Genomic DNA, 21,843 nt, shown 5'->3' with positions numbered 1-21,843 from the left:
ACAAAAACTCGGTAACAATAATAATGACGATTACAGTTTTAAAGAGAATGACAAGGTGGTTATCAGTTCCAAGAGAAAGGAACAACCGCCGAAATTCTTCTTACCGTATCTGATAACCTTTCTCTTTCATCACATTTTTGACATCAGGTCAAACAAGCTATCGGTACGCGTGACATCATCTGCTATCTACTGATAAGAACGAGTTAAATGTTTCACAGTTTACGACTAACCACTGGTGAGATTAGATCGTGGTGAACAACTTCCTCGCAAGATCGTCGCTGCTGCTCAGGTAAGAAGTCAATAATATTCTGTTAATTTGGTGCCAAGTCCGCCTCTGTGGTGTAGTGGTTAGTGTTATTTAGCTGCCACCCCTGGAGGCCTGGGTTCGATTCCCGGCTCTGCCATGAAATTTGAAAAGTGGTACGAGCGCTGGAACGGGATTCAATCAGCCTCGGGAAGTCAGCTGAGTCGAAGGGCGTTTCATTTCCTCCTCAGCCATCCTGGAAGTGGTTTTCCGTGGTTTCCTACTTCTCTTCCAGGCAAATGCCGAGATGGTACCTATCTTATGGCCACGGCCGCTTCCTTCCCTCTTCTTTTCAAACTTCCCGTCCCCCACAAGGCCCCCTGTTCAGCATAGCAGGTGAGGCAGCCTGGGCGAGGCACTGGTCCTCCTCCCCAGTTGTATCCCCCGACCCAAAGTATCACGCTCCAGGACACTGGCCTTGAAACGGTAGAGATGGGATCCTCGCTTAGTCCGAGGGAAAAACCGACCCTGGAGGGTAAACAGATAAAGAAGAAGCAGAAGAAAAAGGAAAGAAAGAAAGAAAGAAAGAAAGAAAGACAAAAAGGAAAAAAGAATTTGGTGTAAATGGCTTTACTTATCAGAGAATCATTCGTTTAGTCCAATTCAACTGAATCGGAATTGCTACTTCCGGAGAATTACTCTGCCTAATACAGAAATGCGTACTTGTTCATTCTCGGTGGCGAAAGTGTTAAACAAACATACGCATAGTCAACACAGGGTGAAGTGCCTTCGGAGCCAGTCTGCTCAGTGCTTAGGAGGTGTGGGAGCAGTTGTGTGAGCAACGGAGGGGAAGTTCGTAAAGCCAACATACTGAAGCTAGAGCAATTTTAGTGACGGCAGGTGCGCCGATTTCGGGTAATTATGGGGTGGGGTATGGTTAACATGACAACCGGCATGTGGAATGCAAACATTTCTATACAATAACAATATTCACAAACAAACAGAAAAAAACGGAAATAATAATAATAGAGCTTGTTTCTCAAATACATTTTTGAACGAGTCTTATGTACAGAGTTTTGAACAATATTCACAGTAAACAGAAAAAAATATAACTTGATTCATACATACAGAAAATATTTTGAAGGAATGTTTTGATAGTAAATAAAGGGTACAGATCTCTTGCACACGGTTATGAGGGTATTTAGCGGTTGTAGTAAGGATGTAAACGAGAGAGCATATAAGTCTCTGGTAAGACCCCAGCAAGAGTATGGTTCCAGTGTGTAGAACCCTCACCAGGATTACTTGATTCATGAACTGGGAAAAATCCAAAGAAAATCAGCTCGATTTGTTCTGAGTGATTTCCGACAAAAGAGTAGCATTACAAAAATGTTGCAAAGTTTGGGCTGGGAAGGCTTGGGAGAAAGGAGACGAGCTGCTCGACTAAGGGGTATGTTCCAAGCTGTCAGTGGAGAGATGGCGTGGAATGCCATCAGTAGACGAATAAGTTTGAGTGGTGTCTTTAAAAGTAGGAAAGATCACAATATGAAGATAAAGTTGGAATTCAAGAGGACAAATTGGGGAAAATATTCGTTTATAGGCAGGGGAGTTAGGGATTGGAATAACTTACCAAGGGAGATGTTCAACAAATTTCCAATTTCTTTGCAATCATTTAAGAAAAGGCTAGGAAAACAACAGACAGGGAATCTGCCATCTGAGCGACTGCCCTAAATGCAGATCAGTATTGATTGATTGATTGATTGATTGATTTATTGATTGATTGATTGATTGATTGATTGATTGATTGATTGATTGATTGATTGATTGATTGATTGATTGATTGATTGATTGATTGATTGATTGATTGATTGATTGATTGATTGATTGATTGATTGATTGATTGATTGATTTATATGTACGAAGCTATCAAAAATAATCACAAATAAACAAATTGGAACTTCTTCATAAACATATTTTCTTAATAAATATGCTTTTACCGTACTGTATAATTATTATCCATTTCATGATACGAAATGTGAAAAGCTCTTCCACCAGATGTACCGTCTGAACAGTCTCCATTGGGAAAAGTAGTTCTCTGAAGGAATGTCCGCTTTCTCATCTCATTTCTTGTCCGACTTGTTGGCTGAATGGTCAGCGTCCTGGCCTTCGGTTCAGAGGGTCCCGGGTTCGATTCCCGGCCGGGTCGGGGTCCAATGGCCCGGGGGCTGGGTGTTTGTGCTGTCCCCAACATTCCTGCAACTCACACACCACACACAACACTATCCTCCACCACAATAACACGCAGTTACCTACACATGGCAGATGCCGCCCACCCTGTCCGCAGGGTCTGCCTTACAAGGGCTGCACTCGGCTAGAAATAGCCACACGAAATTATTATTATTATTATTATTATTATTATTGTTATTATTATTATTATTATTATTATTATCATCATCTCATTTCTTGATATAAAACCATCTAGCATATTCCACAGATTTAACGCCGTAGAACATGGGTGCCCATATGACAGTTTGTAGGAGGGGGGGGGGGGCTTGTAGTATTTTTAATATTTTGGAAGACGAATGGCGACTTGTATTCTGCGGTAGACTAACACCCACGGTATGTTCCGAGCTGTCAGTGGAGAGATAGGGGCGGTACGACCACTTCTAGTAATACCTACTTCTAAATAATTTTCTTGAAAGAAAAACACCTGACTACACTAGATTTTTCCCTTGCCCCGGGGCATGGGCGCCCTTGCCGTAGAAGTCTCCGAAGACTACCAAACTCCACGTTTCAAGAGGACTGAACATGTAGGAGGAGAATTTGTGTGTGTGGGGGGGGGGGCAAAATGGTCCTCTGCCCCGCCCCCGAAAATATAATTTTGGGGGGTAGAAAACGCCTTCCCCCCAACAAAGAGGGTGCCGCTGTGCGATAGATAATTAAGAATAAACACACTTATTCTTATACTGAGAATTCTTAGATTGCACATAATGCAAATATATAAAGCATGATCGGATCCACATATTTGTGCAAACAGTTGTTCTTAATAACGAAGATTTGTAAATCTCGGCACAGAAGTAGGCTCACCGATGTAAAGCTAAATTATGCATTGCGATTTGCCAGTACGCAAACAAAAGTACCGGAGATTAATATCGTCGCTGCCGGGACAAAACCTCCTATGTGAAATATTTTAGCTTAGAACTCTGGCCGGTAAGGTTCTGTCATCTAAGGTGCAATATTGTGTGAATATGGTCAAGGCATTCTCGTTCTTCATAATGTATGTGCTGCGGGTCAGTATATCTCCAAAAATATTATCACATAGGAGGTTTTGTCGCGGCAACGACGATATAATACAATCTGAAAGAGCCCGAAGGTCCTCTGGAGAAGAGGTACACCAAAGAGCATTTTAATTTGTTTGTTTAGTTTTCTCTTTGCTTTCGTAGTCAACAATACCAAAAATATTTTGAAATGTTTGGTCCTTTATTTCTTTATTTATTTATACAAGTTATTTTATGTCGCACCGACACATAGATATTATGGCGTCGATGGGATAGGAAAGGGCCAGGAGTAGGGACTAAGCGGTCGTGGCCTTAATTAAGGAACAGATCCAGCATTTGCCTGGTGAAAATGGGAAACCACGGAAAACCATCTTCAGGGCTGCCGACAGTGGGAATCGAACCCACTATCTCCCGGATGCAAGCTCACAGCCGCGCGCCCCTAACCGCACGGCCAACTCACCCGGTCCTCCAGCTATTGAGCTCGGTTATGATCCTTTAAGACGAATATGTAAACAAATTACAAAATTTAATTTTCATCACGTAAGTGCCCTAATACTTCGGTTTTGTAACATAATGACAATACATTTATTCTGGTAATATACATTTTTTCTTTCTCTGCGAATAGTGTTCTTGTTCTTTCATACTCGTATGCTCCGTAGTATATACTGTATCCTATTGGTCCCACATGGGCCATACTCCTAATAATAATAATAATAATAATAATAATAATAACGTCCGCCTCTATGGTGTAATGGTTAGTGTTATTAGCTCCCACCCCCGGAGGCCCTGGTTCGATTCCCGACTCTGCCACGAAATTTGAAGAGTGATACGAGGGCTGGAAAGGGCTCCACTCAGCCTCGGGAGGTCAACTGAGTAGAGGGGGGTTTGATTCACAAGTCAGCCATCCTCGGAAGTGGTTTTCCGTGATTTCCCACATCTCCCCGAGGCAAGGCCACGGCTAATTCCTTCCCTCTTCCTTGTCTATCCCTTACAATCCCCCTTCTCGCAAGGCCCCTGTTCAGCATAGCAGGTGAGGCTACCTAGACGAGGTGCTGGTCCTCCTCTCCAGTTGTATTCCCCGACCCAAAGTCTCACGCCCCAAGGCACTGCCCTTGAGGTGGCAGAGTTGGGATCCCTCACCGAGGGCGAGGGAGGAACCAACCCTGGAGGGTAAACGGAATAAGAAGAAAGGTAATAATAATAATAATAATAATAATAATAATAATAATAATAATAATAATAATATGATGATCATGATGATGCAAAAACGAATTTTGATGGCAGCATTATCTCTGTGTACCGAATACTGGATACTGACCGCACTTAAGCGACTGTAGCTATCGAGCTCCGTAAGCTAATTATTCATTGTAACTACAGTTACCCTTAATAACAATGTTATTGGCTTTACGTGCCACTAACAACTTTTTTTACGGTTTTCGGAGATGCCGAGGTGCGGAAATTTAGTCCCGCAGGAGTTCTTTTACATGCCAGTAAATCTACTGACATGAGACTGACGTATTTGAGCACCTTCAAATACCTTCAAATACCATTGGACTGAGCCAGGTTCGAACCTGCCACATTGGGGTCAGAAGGCCAGTGCCCCAACCGTCTGAGTCATTCAGCCTGGCACAGTTACTTATACCTCAACTAAATTGAAAATTTGCCCTCCTGTTTTTCATTGAAGCAAAATGTTGGTAATATTGTGGGTGGTCTGGTATGGCGTGGATAAGAAATTACCCAGCAAGTTGGCCGTGCAGTTAGGGTCGCGTAGCTGTGAGCTTGCATTCAGGAGATAGTGGGTTCGAACACCACAGTCGGAAGCCCTGAAGATAATTTTCCGGGGTTTCCCATTTTCACACCAGGCAAATGCTGTGGCTGTGCCTTAATTAAAGTCACGGTTGCTTCCTTCCAACTCGTAGACTTTTTCTATCCCATCTTCACCGTAAGACCTATCTGCGTCGGTCAATGCCAAGCATAAATTGTACATATAAAAAAATGGAAATGAATTGCCTTTGCGAGAGGAGAGAAAGTAGGAATTAAGTAATCTCTGCAGAGTGGCGCCATCTAACGGGGACATTTGGAACTGTTTCTCGGTAGAGAACTTGCTAGGTTCGTGCAACTCCCTGAGACCGGTACTGGCGAGCATGCTACCTGATGCTATACAGTCTTTCAGGCTCTCGCTGCTGAGGTACATTGCGCTGCGTTGTCTGCTTGGGAGTTGCCGTAGGAAAGCAAACTCCCTGAGTTTGATTGGAAGCCAGCAGCGTTTATTGGTCCGTTACGAAGCATAGTTCAGAGAACAACCAAAGATGGTTGATTTTAACATGTTTTTAAGTATATGTTAGGTTTATTTAACTAAAACATTCAAAGGAAAGACGGCAAATGAAGAGCAAAATTATTGGGAGTTGTGCAACATTACCTCGCACCACCCCTGCTGTTTCCAGTCATACGACCGAGACAGGAAACGGAATGAATGAAGCCCCCATCTAGCGGCGATGATTGGAATTCTTCCGGCTGCCAAAGCCTGTCGCACTCCTCTGGTTCAGTGATTAACGACTGACGGATGAATATAATGATATTGGAGAGAGAGTGTTGCTGGAATGGGTCCGACTCGTTGGCTGAATGGTCAGGGTACTGGCCTTCGGTTCAAAGGGTCTCGGGTTAAATTCCCGACGGTCGGGAATTGTAATCGTTTCCGGCTCGGGGACTGGGTGTTCGTGTTTGTCCCAACACTCTCCTCTTCATAATCACACAACACACTACACTATCAACCTGCACAGCAACACGCGATAGTGATTACATCTCTCCATATAGGGTTGGCGTCAGGAAGGGCATCCGGACGTAAACCAGGGCCAAAACCACATGTGCAACGCAGTTCGCACCCCGCGTCCCCACAGGTGTGGGAAAAGCGGTAGAAAAAGAAGAAGAAGAGTTTCTAGAGTGAATGATGACACCGGAGTACCCGGACAACAATCTGTCCCGCCTCCGCTTTGTCCAGCACAAATCTCACATGGAGTGACCGGGATTTGAACCACGGAACTCAGCGGTGAGGGGCCGGCGCGCTGCCGCCTGAGCCACGGAGGCTTCAGCTCGAAGGTCCGTTTTAAAATACCTCTCTGGCGAATTCTTTTCTTCGGTTAAGCCTCGTGCTGATTTAGCAACAAGCCTAGCAAAGCACATTAATTTGAATTCAGCCTAACTACACAGCAGCAGATACGATGACAACACTGCGAGATATCGTCTTCTTCTTCTTTATCTGTTTACCCTCCAGGGTCGGTTTTTCCCTCGGACTCAGCGAGGGATCCCACCTCTACCGCCTCAAGGGCAGTATCCTGGAGCTTCGGACTCTGGATCGGGGATACAAGTGGGGAGGATGACCAGTACCTCGCCCAGGCGGCCTCACCTGCTATGCTGAACAGGGCCTGGGGGGGGGGGGGAGATTGGAAGAGGAACGAAGCTATCGTGGCCTTAAGTTATGTACCATCCCGGTATTTGCCTGGAGGAGAAGTGGGAAACTACGGAAAACCACTTCCAGGATGGCTGAGGTGGGAATCGACGCCCACCTCTACTCAGCTGACCTCCCGAGGCTGAGTGGACCCCGTTCCAGCCCTCGTACCACTTTTCAAATTTCGTGGCAGAGCCGGGAATCGAACCCGCACCTCCGGGGGTGGCAGCTAATCACACTAACCACTAGCTGCCTCTGTGGATCCGTGGTAGAGTGTCGGCCTCCGGATCCCAAGATAGCGGGTTCAAACCCGGCAGAGGTAGTCGGATTTTTGAAGGGCGGAAAAAAGTCCATTCGACACTCCATGTCGTACGATGTTGGCATGTAAAAGATCTCTGGTGATACATTTGATATTTACCAGACAAAATTAATTAAATCTCAACCATAGACGCCCAAGAGAGATCCGGTTTACTCTGTCTGCCATCTAACGGACCTAGAGTAAAACGGAACGTCGAAATTGACGAGCAGACAGCCAGATGGCGTCAAATCGAAATGTCTGCACACGGTAGCTGAGGCCATACTATTATTATTATTATTATTATTATTATTATTATTATTATTATTATTATTATTATTATTATTATTATTATTATTATTATTACACTAACCACTACACTACAGAGGTGGACGAGATATCGACTTATAGTTTTAAAATTATTTATCAGTTTCGTCAACCCTCTAACGCCCATAAAACCGGTTCACGTTGTTTCTGAACAACCTGTATATTAACATGGATATGGTTCTGGTCTGGGAGTCTGTCTGTAATTTAGTGTCGTCAGTTTTGTAACCATGGCAACCCCTGTCCGTCTATTAACACTAATCAGAGGGAAAAAAATGGAAGGGGTCCGACACTTCGAAAAATGAAGGTATCGGCGAAAGAAAGACAAAGGCCACGAAGGGCGTGAAAATGAAACACTCCCCAAGCCTCGACATTTAATACCGCTGGGATCGGAAAAGAACAAGAGTTCGGATAGGATGGATGAAAGTGAGGTGGAAGCAATGCCAGGGCTAAGCTAATGGCCCCGTGGCCGCCAACCTACGCTCCCAAGTTGAGAGCCCCTGGGGCCCCTTTCAGTCACTTCTTACGACAGACAGAGGATAACCTACTGTGGATGTTATTATTATTATTATTATTATTATTATTATTATTATTATTATTATTTTACAATTTGCTTTACGTCGCACCGAATCAGATAGGTTTTATGGCGACGATAGGATAGGAAAGGCGTAGGAGTGGGAAGGAAGCGGCCGTGGCCTTAATTCACCCACTGCCGGCAGCCCTAAATATCGTTTTACCATGCTTTCCCTTTTTCACACCAGGCAAATTCTGGGGCTGTACTCCTAGCCCTTTCCTATCGCATCGTTGCCACAAGACCTATCTGTGTCGGTACGACGTAACGCAAATAATAAAAATTAAAAGACCTCGATTGTTATGCTAATTATTGCTTATGAATCGTATCTGTTGGTCATTTTGTGTACTTTATTTTTGTGTCAATAAAACCCCATGTCATGGCAATCATGTGTGTCAATTATTACCTCTCTACCTTCAATATGTCGTGAAGAATCGCCTCGTTAAATGTTAAGGAACTTTTGGGTCAGCCTGTATATTGTTCTATTAATGTCAGGCCTTGCTAACACACCATCTGTAAACCATAGCGTGATTATGGCTCGCTGCCAAGCCATTTGAGAGCATAGACAACGTCAGCCAAAAGAAGTGAATAATATATAGAGTTAAATCACCGCCTGCTCGATGGCTGCTTATACTGCCTGCTCATTACAACATGGCACTAAATGAAACACTGCGTTTACAATTACCCACGGTAGGTGACAGCCCCAGTCTGTTGGAATTACAGTGAATCTATATGTACAGTGTGGCCAAGTCCAGACCAGTCGCCATGTTTTAGCCAAGTACTCAATCAGCTGATAGATGAAGAAGAGTGCTATTATTATTGTTTCAATAAAGAATAGACTAGGTCAATGTTTTATTATGTTATTTTGTTGGTGCTGCAGGCCTATCCGTGTTTGTTATATTCACAGTCTGACTAAGACTTCAAAATTTAGATTTATACGTGGTAACTTATAGGCTGATAAGTCACAATTATTGAAGAGGTTAGAAATTCTGTGTTGGTAGCTAGGCCTATAACATTTATACTATAATGCATACATTTAAATTTAAAAAAATAACATTACCATGTGATATACAACGCAGTATCTTCTGCAGCTTCTTTTTCAATCGGTTTTTCACTCGGACTCAGCGAGGGATCCCACCTCTACCGTCTCACGGGCAGTACCATTCCGGCATTCGCCTGGAAGAGAAGTGGGAAACCACGGAAAACCACTTCCAGGATGGCTGAGGTGGGAATCGAACCCACCGCTACTCAGTTGACCTCCCGATGCTGAGTAGACCCTCGTTCCAGCCCTCGAACTACTTTTCAAATTTCGTGGCAGAGCCGGGAATCGAACCCGGGCCTCCGAGGGTGGCAGATAATCACACTAACCACTATACCACAGAGGCGGACCAACGCAGTGTCATCAAAGTAGACATAGAAATGTCCTTTTTTGTGTATATCATCGGTATGTATATAATCTGTCCGCCTCTGTGGTGTAGTGGTTAGCGTGATTAGCTGCCACCCCCGGAGGTCCGGGTTCGATTCCCGGCTCTGCCACGAAATTTGAAAAGTGGTACGAGGGCTGGAACGGGGTCCACTCAGCCTCGGGAGGTCAACTGAGTAGAGGTGGGTTCGATTCCCACCTCAGCCATCCTGGAAGTGGTTTTCCGTGGTTTCCCACTTCTGCTCCAGGCGAATGCCGGGATGGTACCTAACATAAGGCCACGGCCGCTTCCTTCCCTCTTCCTTGCCTATCCCTTCCAATCTTCCCATCCCTCCACAAGGCCCCTGTCCAGCATAGCAGGTGAGGCCGCCTGGGCGAGGTACTGATCATACTCCCCAGTTGTATCCCCCGACCAAGAGTCTGAAGCTCCAGGACACTACCCTTGAGGCGGTAGAGGTGGGATCCCTCGCCGAGTCCGAGGGAAAAGCCGAACCTGGAGGGTAAACAGATGATGATGATGATGATGATGATGTATATAATCTTAACACACGCAGAAGATAGAAAGTAATATTAGTTAACCGATAGACCTAGCTCCATATTTACGTTAACGTAATATAAGTTAACGTACTCGTGGTACTAATAGAAACAGTAACGAAAACCTGCTACTCTTTAGTGGTAAAAACAGGCAACTGCCATGGTCCCCGAGTTGTGTATAGTTCTCCTTTAATGATGGCTACGGTTTGATCTCCGCAATGAGGAATTAAATATTAGTATCACTATACAACAGGCCTATAGTTTGAGAGAAAAAAAAAACTACCGTACTTATTGCTCGGTGAAAACAAGCAGTTATCCTGGTCCCGGAGTACTTGTATTCCAGACTCAATTATCAACCACCCACAGTTCGATTCCCGTGATGTATTGCCAATTCTGTGCCTGGTTCGGTTAGTATTGGTAGATATTCACTGTATTTTTTTTTTTTTTTTTTTTTGCTAGCTGCTTTACGTCGCTCCGACACAGATAGGTCTTATGGCGACGATGGGACAGGGAAGGGCTAGGAGTGGGAAGGAAGCGGCCGTGGCCTTAATTAAGGTACAGCCCCAGCATTTGCCTGGTGTAAAAATGGGAAACCACGGAAAACCATCTTCAGGGCTGCCGACAGTGGGGCTCGAACCCACGATCTCCCGGATGTAAGCTCACAGCCGCGCACCTCTAAGCGCACGGCCAACTCGCCCGGTCACTGTAATTTAAACATTCTATTTGCTACTATCGGTTTTGCTAATACATTGTTATTACTGTTATCATTACCTTCTTCTTTGTCTACCACTCTTCCTACAAGTGTTGGGTTGTGGATGGGAACTGCGTCACACATGTGGATTTCGTCATGTTTAACGGCCGGATGCCCTTCCTGACGCAAATTCTATATGGGGAAATGTAATCACTATTGCGTGTTCTTGTGGTGATTTGGAGTGTGGTATGTTGTCTGAATGTGAAGAGGAGAGCGTTGGGACAAACACAAGCGCCCGGTCCCCAAGCCCGAGCTATTAAAATATCCCACCCCATCGGGAATCAAACACGGGACATTCTGAACCGAAGGACAGTACGCTGACCATTCAACCACGGAGTCGGACTATGGGAAAACTCAACTTGATGCTAGGCGGCACTTATAACCACGTCCTTTAAGAGATGAATAGCCATACAAGTTTGAATTCGAGAATATATCAATCATAATATCTCATACGGTGTATGTACAGGGTTTAGATAAAACAGATATTTTCAGGGATATTTTGAAACTTGTGAAAAATAATATAATCTGAAAATCTGTTATTTTTCCATACACGGTAAAATCGCTCAAAACGTACAAAATCGGATATTATATTCTAAACAACTTTCGTTGTGTACAGGTTTTCGATACGGCGAATATTAATGGAGAAATCTGACATTTACTGTCTTGGCCTCCATAAAATTACTAACCCATTTTGTCATTATTGTTATCATTATAATGCATGAGACAACTCTACTCGTTGCTGGGAGCGTCTTATAACGTGCTACTTTCAGAGCTAAAAACAAGCAATTGTCCAGTTTCATATTAAAACCCTTTCTGGATCTGTTTCTACATCCATAAGCATAACAGCCTGGCGTAATTTTCTTCGAAATTCAAACCTCAGAAATACGTAAATTCACACACATTTCGAAACTAATAATACTAAATAATGTTCCGTGTTTAATAAAAACATATTTTCGGTTGTACACTGAAGGAAATGGAAATTGCAACACCCAGAAGGAGTGGTGCTACATTGCTGCAATTGAACATGCAGGACGAGTGTCCGGTTGTGATTCGATTTTTACACTTTCAGGTCCCTCTGACCGCAAGTTTGGACAACAATCAATACAGGATGTGCCCACCACGAGCTGCAATACATTGATGAATTCGTCGAGGCATGGAGTCAATAAGGCGTTGGATCGCTTCCTGAGGGAATTGTGGCCCATGCTTGCTGCGCTGCACGGGTCAGTTGTTCCAGAGTTGTGGATGACTGAGGACGGTTGGCCAGTTGTCGACCCATCATATCCCACACATGCTCAATAGGACTGAGGTCCGGGGATCTGGCGGGCAATTCTAAGGTTGTGATATCGTGGAGAGCTTCTCTGGAGATGCGTGCAGTGTGAACCCGGGCATTGTCCTGCTGAAACATCCCATTGGCAATGTTCACCATCATAGGGACAACCACTGGATTGAGTACCCTATCAACGTACTGTCGAGCAGTCAGAGTGCCCTCAACAAGCACTAATTGTGCTTTCACATTAAAGCCAATAGCTCCCAGACCATAATGCTTGGTGTTGGCCCTGTGTGCCTCTCGACAATATCTGGGCGGCCCCTCTCCCCGGTACGTCGGCGCACACGATTCCGGCGATCACTGCGGGCAAGACAGAAGCGCGATTCATCACTAAAGACGACCCTATGCCATTCGTCGACCCACGTCGATCTTTGTCGACACCAGGCCAGCCTTACACGTCGCTGTTGTGGGGTCAATGGAACACCTTCTTCAGGGACACGGGTTCGTAAGCCAGCTGCACGCAGGTGATTACCAACTGTTTGTTGTGTAACGTGGGGTGCCACAGCTACTCGAATTTGCGCTGCTGTTTCATGGGGTTCCATCCGGGTCATCCGAATGATGCGGCTATCCTCTCTCACAGTTGTCCGTCGCGCTGGGCCTGTGCCAGGTCTACCAATGTGGGTACCTTCATTTGACCACTGTTGCCATACACGTTGTACCGTAGATGCCTGTCGGCCAACACGTGCAGCGACAGTCCGTAGCGATAATCCAGCCTCACACAGCCCAATAATCCGAGCCCTCTCAAACGGCGACAGTTGTTGATAGCGTGCTCTTCTCTGTCGTCGAGGCATGTTTGATGGGGAACACTTCACTGCTCAAACTGCAAGTCAACTACGCTACACCATAGTCCGTATACTGGAGTTGATTCCTCCGCGACCAATCACGTGGGGAGACCTGTAGCAACAATCCAATGGGTCTGAAACTTTGATCGTTTACATACCTACATGGCATCGTTCCATATCTTGAAAATCAACACAAACGACCAAAGCCTTCATGGTGTTTCAATTTCCATTTTCTTAAGTGTATTAAGGTTAAAACAGTTAGTCTGTACTTCGCTGAAATTGCATAAAGAGTGATCTTACGCTGTATGAAGTATATAGTCTTGCGGAATATGTAAGTGTAAATCAGCTGACGGGACTTTTGGCTAAAACATATCGGAACCAATCAGAATGAAGCACTCGTTGGCCACACTGTACATATAGAGTCACTGTGTTCGGAATGAAATAGCGGAAAATAGGCTTGTGCTGTACTTTAGACATGTATCCAGGAACGATGAAGTGTGGAGCAGGTATTTCACCACTAATAAAGGAAAGACTATAAGCAAAGATCACTAATTTGAATGATCTGAAGAAAGTTTACTCTCTTATTTGCGACGAAATGACAGGTTGTTTTGGTTTTTTTGTTTGTTTTTTTGCTTTACGTCGCACCGACACAGATATGTATTATGGCGACGATAGGAGAGGAAAGGTCTAGGAATTGGAAGGAAGCGGCCGTGGCCTTAATTAAGGTACAGCCCCGGCATTTGCCTGGTGTGAAAATGGAAAACCACGGAAAACCATCTTCAGGGCTGCTGACAGTGGGGTTCGAACCCACTATCTCCCGATCACTGGATACTGGCCGCACTTAAGCGACTGCAGCTATCGAGGTCGGTGAAATGACGGTTAAAGTGCGGCTGCTCTATAATAAAGAAGAGAACAGATTCTATGGGGTTGTCGAAGGAGAGAGAGTCAACAAAGAAGAAATTGCAATAAACCCTCAACTCGCCAACAAATTGCTGTGCTTTGTAATTCATGGATTGAAGAAGAAATTTACGATTCCGCCTGCCTACTTCGTTCATTACAAGGAAATTAATTTTCTTCCTAGTTCCGCAGGTTTAGAAGGCTTGATTCTGTGGTATTCGTCTTATGAAATGTCGTATGGCTTTTAGTGCCGGGATATCCCAGGGCGGGTTCGGCTCGCCAGGTGCAGGTCTTTCTATTTGACTCCCGTAGGCGACCTGCGCGTCGTGATGAGGATGAAATGAGGATGAAGACAACACATACACCCAGCCCCCGTGCAGTAGGAATTAACCAATTAAGGTTAAAATCCCCGACCCGGCCGGAATCGAACCCGGGACCTTCTGAACCGAAGGTCAGTACGCTGACCGTTCAGCCAACGAGTCGGACATTCGTCTTATGACGGACAAGCATACAACAAATACTCCCATTTTCAAAAAAATTTTGTGACGGAGAATGTGTATTGTACGCGCACTCTAAACCTTTATTATCTTAACGTCAACAACTGTGTCACACACACAATATATAATACTATATAACATTTCTCGATGTGAAACTTGTTCCTAGCATGAATTCTATTGTTTGGCTTTGTTGTGTAAACAACAACCACCGCCGTCTCAATCCTATATAGAGATTGAGACGGCGGTGACAACAACAGTACGAGTACGTAAAGTGTACGCCAGATGTCGCACAGCGATGATAAGCGATTCTTAGATTGTGTTTCAAAGGTTGCCAATACGAATCTCGAAGATAACCGAAGTCGACCAATTCTGCACTAGGGTGTACATCTATCGCTAAAAAGTGCGCAGATAATAGCTCATCCATGCAACTCCATGCGACAATTTCAGCCAATATGTTGAAGAGATGCAAGACGTGTCCAAAGCTCCCATAAAGAAAGTCTTACCAAAGAAACACACGAAGCTATTATTATTATTATTATTATTATTATTATTATTATTATTATTATTATTGCCCGACTCCTTGGCTGGATGGTCAACGTTGAGGTGTTTGCTTCAGAGGGTCCCGGGTTCGATTCCCGACCGGATGAGGAGTTTTAATCGCGTGTGATTAATTCTTCTGGCTCGGGGACTGGGTGTTTGTGTTTGTTCGAACACTCTTCTCTTCAAATACTCACAAAATACCACACTACCAACTACCTACCTCAGAAACACGCAATAGTAATTATAGCCCTCCACGTAGGGTTGGCGTCCGGAAGGGCATCCAGCCGTAAAACAGCAGAAAATCCACATATGAGTGACATAGTTGGCACCCGTGACCCCACAGATGTAGGAAAAGCGGTAGAAGAAGATTACATAATTCCTCTTTTATGGTTCATCTTCTATAGAATGAATTTTTTCATGTTTTGACTCAGGCACTTCAGGAGATCTATTTGAAGCTATGTTTAGGGCTATAAGAATGGAAGAGGGACCTGTGACATGACTGACACACGGGCTGCTCAAAATTCCGTAAAGAGAATTCTGAAACCTGGTATTTTAATGTCCACCGATGGTGCTAGCGTTATCCACAAGCAAAATACACATTTTTTGACCGTAATATCTTCTCCCAGACTTGACTAAACAAAATCAGTGGTATTTGATTTACTGGAAGATGTTCGTGAGCCCCCTCAATCAGTGTGTGCGACTTTGATAACAGCTTCGCAGGCACTAGTGTGTGTGGTTATTTGGTGCATGTAATCCACGAAGAAACTGAATGCATTAAGTTACGTACCGTACTTGAATAATGTTTACACCACAGTTAATGCACCCCTGTTCATGAATTTGATCAGTCACTCGGACAGAGGAGGCCTTCGGTATCTCCAGACGCGATTTGCTGGTCTAATTCGGTCTAATTATTGGGCGCTATGAATTTGCTGAGGTTGCTCTACCGGGCTGCAAGAACTCTTCGAGTCGTTTAAAGTGTGTTAGTAACAATAATCACCAGAAACCTGCGTCAAAAATTGCGTTGGACAAACAATTTTTCATAACAATGAAACATCAGGTACAATGACAATCTTGAAACAAGTCTAGTGAACTTTACAGATCCTGGGCTTCAAGCCCCTCGCTTTACAATTTATGAGCTCCCAGCTCAAATTTACAAAAGAGCACAAATTTATTCAAGGGCAGAAATCCCTTAATTCATGGAGCACTTGCTCCCAAAATACAATTTCTAGCCTTCTAGAGGCACTCGTTAATCTTACAAAAACTTTGAAAAAGAGCTAACAGGCTCTCAGTTTACCAAGCCTACTCAAGGCAATCACTGGCCTCTCATAGCACAACTTACAATTTGAAAAGTGATTTTATATAGGGGTATTTAATACCCAACCTACGGGGCCTTCATGGAAAAGAAGGTTAAATAACTGGCCCAAACACATAAGGAATGGAGGCATACACTGCGCTCCAAGACAACGAAAAGTTAAAAACCTAAAGGGCCCTATGCCGATGAAACAGAGGCTATTCCCAAACTACTGAGGTGACTCGAATAGAAATTACTTTACCACATTACAGAATGAAAAACAGTTATAAAACGTAGTCACCTCAAACCAAGATGAAGGGGAAATCGAGAGGGTAATTCACTCTCTATCCCCGATTTACGATTAAAGGGTTTACGAAGTTTTTACATTAGCCGAAAGATGATTTACATTTTAGTAAAGTAGGTAACATAGTTAAAGATTCGACCTTTCCCTCGGATTAAACTGCGGAGGTAGCAAGAAAGAATAAAGTTATGTGGCCATTACCTTGTAGATGTTCTAGCTGTCGACGAAAGAGGCCGCCCGCCTCCTGCTTAACACACACACTCAGAAAGACGACGATCAATTGGCCAAGAAACGTGAAAAGCCGCAGTTTATAAACCCTCAGGGAAGGTTCGAGATCATTCAAGACTAAACTAGCCACTCTCTCTCAATTTTCTTGGTTGAGTTCAAAAGTAACACTCAAAATCGAACAAGAAGCCTGTGATAGGTTGAAAATTAATTACAGAAATTTTTCATTGGCTAGATTCAAAACTGGCGGAAAGGAAAAGGAAATATTGCCAACCCAAAAATAAATGAACATCAATCAGTTATAAAAACCTAGAAATACAAAACTTCTTTAAATTATAAGTTCTTACACCTCGCACCAGGGTGCGTGATCATAGTTTTTTGGTAGTGTCATCTATGGAAGAATGTCCAAACTTCTTGGTGAAAGGCAAACAAAACAAGGAAAAATTCACTCAGTTTAGGAAACTGCACAATAACAAAATTACATAATATTTCGGTGGTGACATCTTCTGATTAAAGTTCCAACTTGTTATGTTATTAGTTCCACTTTTGATTGATAGAGGAGTTCATTTAGGCGCTAATTTAGAATGCGCGGCGTTGAGGTGTACTTCCCGGTACAATTATTATTATTATTATTATTATTATTATTATTATTATTATTATTATTATTATTATTATTATTATTAGCATTTGTACCCTTTTTTCGCACGGGAATTTGGAGTGGATTACATGTTAGGTTCAGAAATGTATGCGAAGTAACATGGTTCTAAACGTACGTTTAATGCGACGTGTTAAAGTGATATTTTCCTACTACAACCCGGTGCAGTAACGAAAATATGCTGAAGCTGAACAAATTAGAGAGAGAATAAGCACGATTTTCGAATTTATTGTACGGTACTGCTCCTGGTCCGAAGTTGCGCGAAATTCTTCATAGTTCTCAGCTTGCATATTGTATCTCTGACCACTGGCGTGGCGCTCTGTCTGTTTAGTTTTTCCCGTTACCCGCCTTGAAGTGACATGCACGACATGTCCCACGGGCCTTGGACTAAAAATCCAATTTTTCATACCATCTGCGTTATTATCCGTCGTGCGATTAATACGTACATGGCATAAAGGAACGGAAATTACATATTCTTATACATTTGTCATACACAGTCTTTTGATAGAACTAATGTTAACGAAAATAATTGAGAATAATCTTTCTATAAATACCAACTCCATGTGGTTACCATGACATCATATACACATGATAGCACAATTCGGAGTGAGTAGACTTCAAATAAATAGTTTGGTTGAAATAAGTCCTGCAGTTTTCCACTTTTATGAATATACAAACAGATAAATAACCAGAGAGACAGACAGACATCCTCGGTGTTTAGATACATTATGTACGGTTAATTTCCAAGCCGAGAGAAATATGATGCATCCTCTGATTTTCTCCTGTTATAAATCCTTCAAATAACTGTAGGTCTGCAAGGGTGTCCGTCACTGGCTGCAGAGGGTGAAGCCCGTAGAAATTAGTCATTTTCTCCGTCATTTGAAGAGTAAGCTGAATTATGCGCATGACAAAAATTACCTAAAATGAAGGGGCGTTTCACATATAGTCTACGGATTTTACATATAATCAACAGTTTAAGAGAAAATTGAAAAGAAACCTCTTGTTGTCTTCTTATAAAACCCCAGTCTGTTCAGTGATTTGTAAATTATATGTAATATAAAAACGTGCTCCCAGACGATTACACTCTAAATATGAAGTTTGGTTGAGATATAACCAATGGTGTAAAAAAAATTGATAAAGCTCTTCTTTTATTTCTACTAAACCCCAGTCTATTCTATGATTTTTAAATGATATGCATATCAAAACCTGCCCCTAGGTGATAAAACTCTAAATATGAAGTTTGGTAGATATATAGTCAATGGTGTAAGAGAAAATTGAAAAAATTCCTCTTCTGATCTTCCTATAAACCCCCAGTCTGTTGAGTGATTTTTAAACAATATGCGTGTTGAAACCTGCTCCTGGATGAGTAGACTCTAAACATGAAGTTTGGTCGAGATATAATCAATAGTGTACGAGAAAATTGAAAAATCATCATCATCTTCTTCTTCTTCTTCTTCTTGTCTTCCTATAAACCCCCAGTCTGTTCGGTGATTTTTAAATTATGTGCTTATCAAATTCTGGTTCTGAATGATTACATTCTAAATATGAAGTTTGGTCGAGATATAGTTAATAGTGTAAAATAAATTTAAAATATATAATCTGCTCTTCCTATAAACCCCCAGTTTGTTCAGTGATTTTTGAAAGATATGCATATCAGAACATGCTTTTGAATGAGTAGACTCTAAATATGGAATTTGGTCGACATATACTCAAAAGTGTAAGTGAAAACTAAAAAAAAAAAACTCTCCTAGGCGTCCTATAAAACCCCAGTCTGTTTAGTGAGTTTTAAATGACATGCATGTCTAAATCTGCCCCCGGATGGGTAGACTCTAAATATGAAGTTTGGTTGAGATCTATTCAGCCGTTTACCCGTGATGGTGGAACAAACAGATGGACAAACAAACAAACAAACAAACAAACAAACAGACAGACAAACAGACAGACAGACAGACACGAAAGCTAAAATCTACTGATACGATCTAGTGTTTTATAGCTGAGAGGAAAGTTGCAGAAAACTCTGGGCCAAGGCCCTGACACCCCCCCCCCCCCCACCACCATTCTTATTGGATAATCAAATAAATATCAAAATTTTATCATTGGTGAATAAATGTACATTTTTGATTGGCCAACGCTTAAAGTTGGCGGGAAGAGATAAAAGTGTTGAAAACTTTTGATGATAAAAAAAAAAACACTAAGCATTCCAGTTTAGGAAACCTTAACACACACAATGTATCTTGAATAATAATAATAATAATAATAATAATAATAATAATAATAATAATAATAATAATAATAATAATAATAATAATAATAATTGTACCGGAGGAACACCCACCCCGCGCATTTAAATTAAGCGCCTTGGATAAGCCCATCTGCAACATAATCTTTGGAACTACTAGTACAAGAAGTTTGGACATTTTTCGACAGATGCCACTACTATCAACTTACGTCGCGCCCTCTGGGGTGAAGATGAACTATTATTATTATTATTATTATTATTATTATTATTATTATTATTATTATTATTATTATTATTATTGCGTATGTTGGGTATTCAGCCCGAAGGCTGGTTTGATCCTCTGCAGCTTCGCCAACAGCTGTCATAAATAGCCTAGGCGTCGCTGAAGAGACGTACTAGGGAAATGAGGAGTGAGGTAGTTTCCCGTTGCTTTCCTCGCCGAGCCAGCCGTTGCTATTACATATCAGTCTGCCAAGCCCACTGAAATGCATGCACCAACCGACCCTATGAGCGATATTTTCACACCATTCATAACAGGGACCGACTGCATAAGGAATGGTATTACTAGCATCTTTCATACCTCAGTCACTTCCATATTGTCAAAGCCATGGATGAGACTGAGACAGGTCAATGAAAGTAACACATTTGATATAGCCCATAGAAGAAGACATAGCGCACTGTAAACACTACATCTCGCCAGCAAAGGCATTATTATTATTATTATTATTATTATTATTATTATTATTATTATTATTATTATTATTATTATTATTATTATTATTATTATTATTATTATTATTATTATTATTATTATTATTGGTGCCTCGCCGAAGACTGCAATCAGCAATCGGAGCGTTCACTGGGTAACGGTAGTATTCAGACTGGACCTTTCATAGTAAAAACATCATCATTTGAGTCGTTCAGGTGACATATAGAATCAGTGAAATGCGTAGATCAAACAAAGATATACGTAAATTTCTCTGCTGAGTGCAACAGGCTTGGGCAGCCGGCACAATTCTTATCCTCGCCGCTAGATTGGGCTGCACTCATTCCATTTCTGACCCGAATGACTGGAAACAGGCTGTGGATTTTCATTTTCATTTTCAAATTTCTCTGCTACACGGAAAAGCATAAAATCATGGATTTGTGTTTTATTTTGGAAGATGAGAGAGCAAGTACAGATTCTTCGGTTGTTCGCCTTCTGAGTAGCCTTTTACAACATGCAAGGTGAAGAAATGCTTTCTCATAAGAGAAACTGTGTGAAACTAGAAACAGAGAGGAAAAAGATAAAACATATAGGCATCTTCGTGAGTTGTTTATGTGAACCAAACCAGTAGTGCCTGCCCATGTAGTAATTTTTCCCCTAGACTTAGTGGATTCGGAATGTTTCTAGGAGGGGAATACTTTTCAATGTAATGCTCGTGCAGGGATTTAGTGGTAATTTCAACTTTCAACATCTGCTTGCGGCTTAGAAACACACCTTTTCAATTATGAGAAAGAAATTTCGTTCGTGCCTGTCGGTTTTCCATGCAATTCTGTTGGCCAGGTTGAACCAAACGCAAGTGATAAGCGGGAAGTGAAATGATATGACGTACGACTTTTAGTGCCGGGAGTGTCCGAGGACAGGCTCGGCTCGCCAGACGCACGTCTTTTGATTTTACACCCTCAGGTGACCTGCGCGTCGTGATTAGAATGAAATGATGAAGACCCAGCTCCCGCGTTAGCGAAATTAACCAATTATGGTTAAAATTCCCGATCCTTCCAGGAATCGAACCCGGCATGCTAGCCATGGAGCCGGACAGCGGGAAGTAAATACATGCTTACTGTTTATTGCAGTGTACGGTGACGGTGCATGTCGCAGTTCGATACATTTTAGAGAAGGTGTTTGTAAATATTCGTCCGCCTCTGTGGTGTAGTGGTTAGTGTGATTACCTGTCACCCCCGGAGGCCCGGGTTCGATTCCCGGCTCTGCCACGGTATTTGAAAAGTGGTACGAGGGCTGGAACGGGGTCCACTTGGCCTCGGGAGGTCAAATGAGTAGAGGTGGGTTTGATTCCCACCTCAGCCATCCTGGAAGTGGTTTTCCGTGGTTTCGCACTTCTCCTTCACGCAAATGCTGGGATGCTACCTAACTTATGACCACGGCTGCTTCCTTCCCTCTTCCTTGTCTATCCCTTCCAATCTTCCCCTCCCCCCGCAAGGCCCCTGTTCAGCATAGCAGGTGAGG

The 21,843-nt window shown here is 42.8% G+C and overlaps 1 protein-coding gene across 1 annotated transcript in view; it reads left to right on the top strand.

Annotated features, from left to right (window-relative positions):
• The first annotated feature begins 229 nt into the window (after window positions 1–229).
• Traf-like (TNF-receptor-associated factor-like) overlaps window positions 230–21,843 on the top strand; it is a 125,712-nt gene continuing 104,098 nt past the window's right edge. The window contains 1 exon segment of the mRNA XM_067144646.2: window positions 230–289. The gene's annotated coding sequence lies outside the window, so the exon portion shown is untranslated.

This window comes from Anabrus simplex, chromosome 3, assembly GCF_040414725.1.
Source record: "Anabrus simplex isolate iqAnaSimp1 chromosome 3, ASM4041472v1, whole genome shotgun sequence".
In the NCBI taxonomy this organism is placed as follows: domain Eukaryota; kingdom Metazoa; phylum Arthropoda; class Insecta; order Orthoptera; family Tettigoniidae; genus Anabrus; species Anabrus simplex.
Note: the sequence above shows the minus strand (reverse complement) of the source record. Positions and strands in the feature narration are given on the sequence as shown.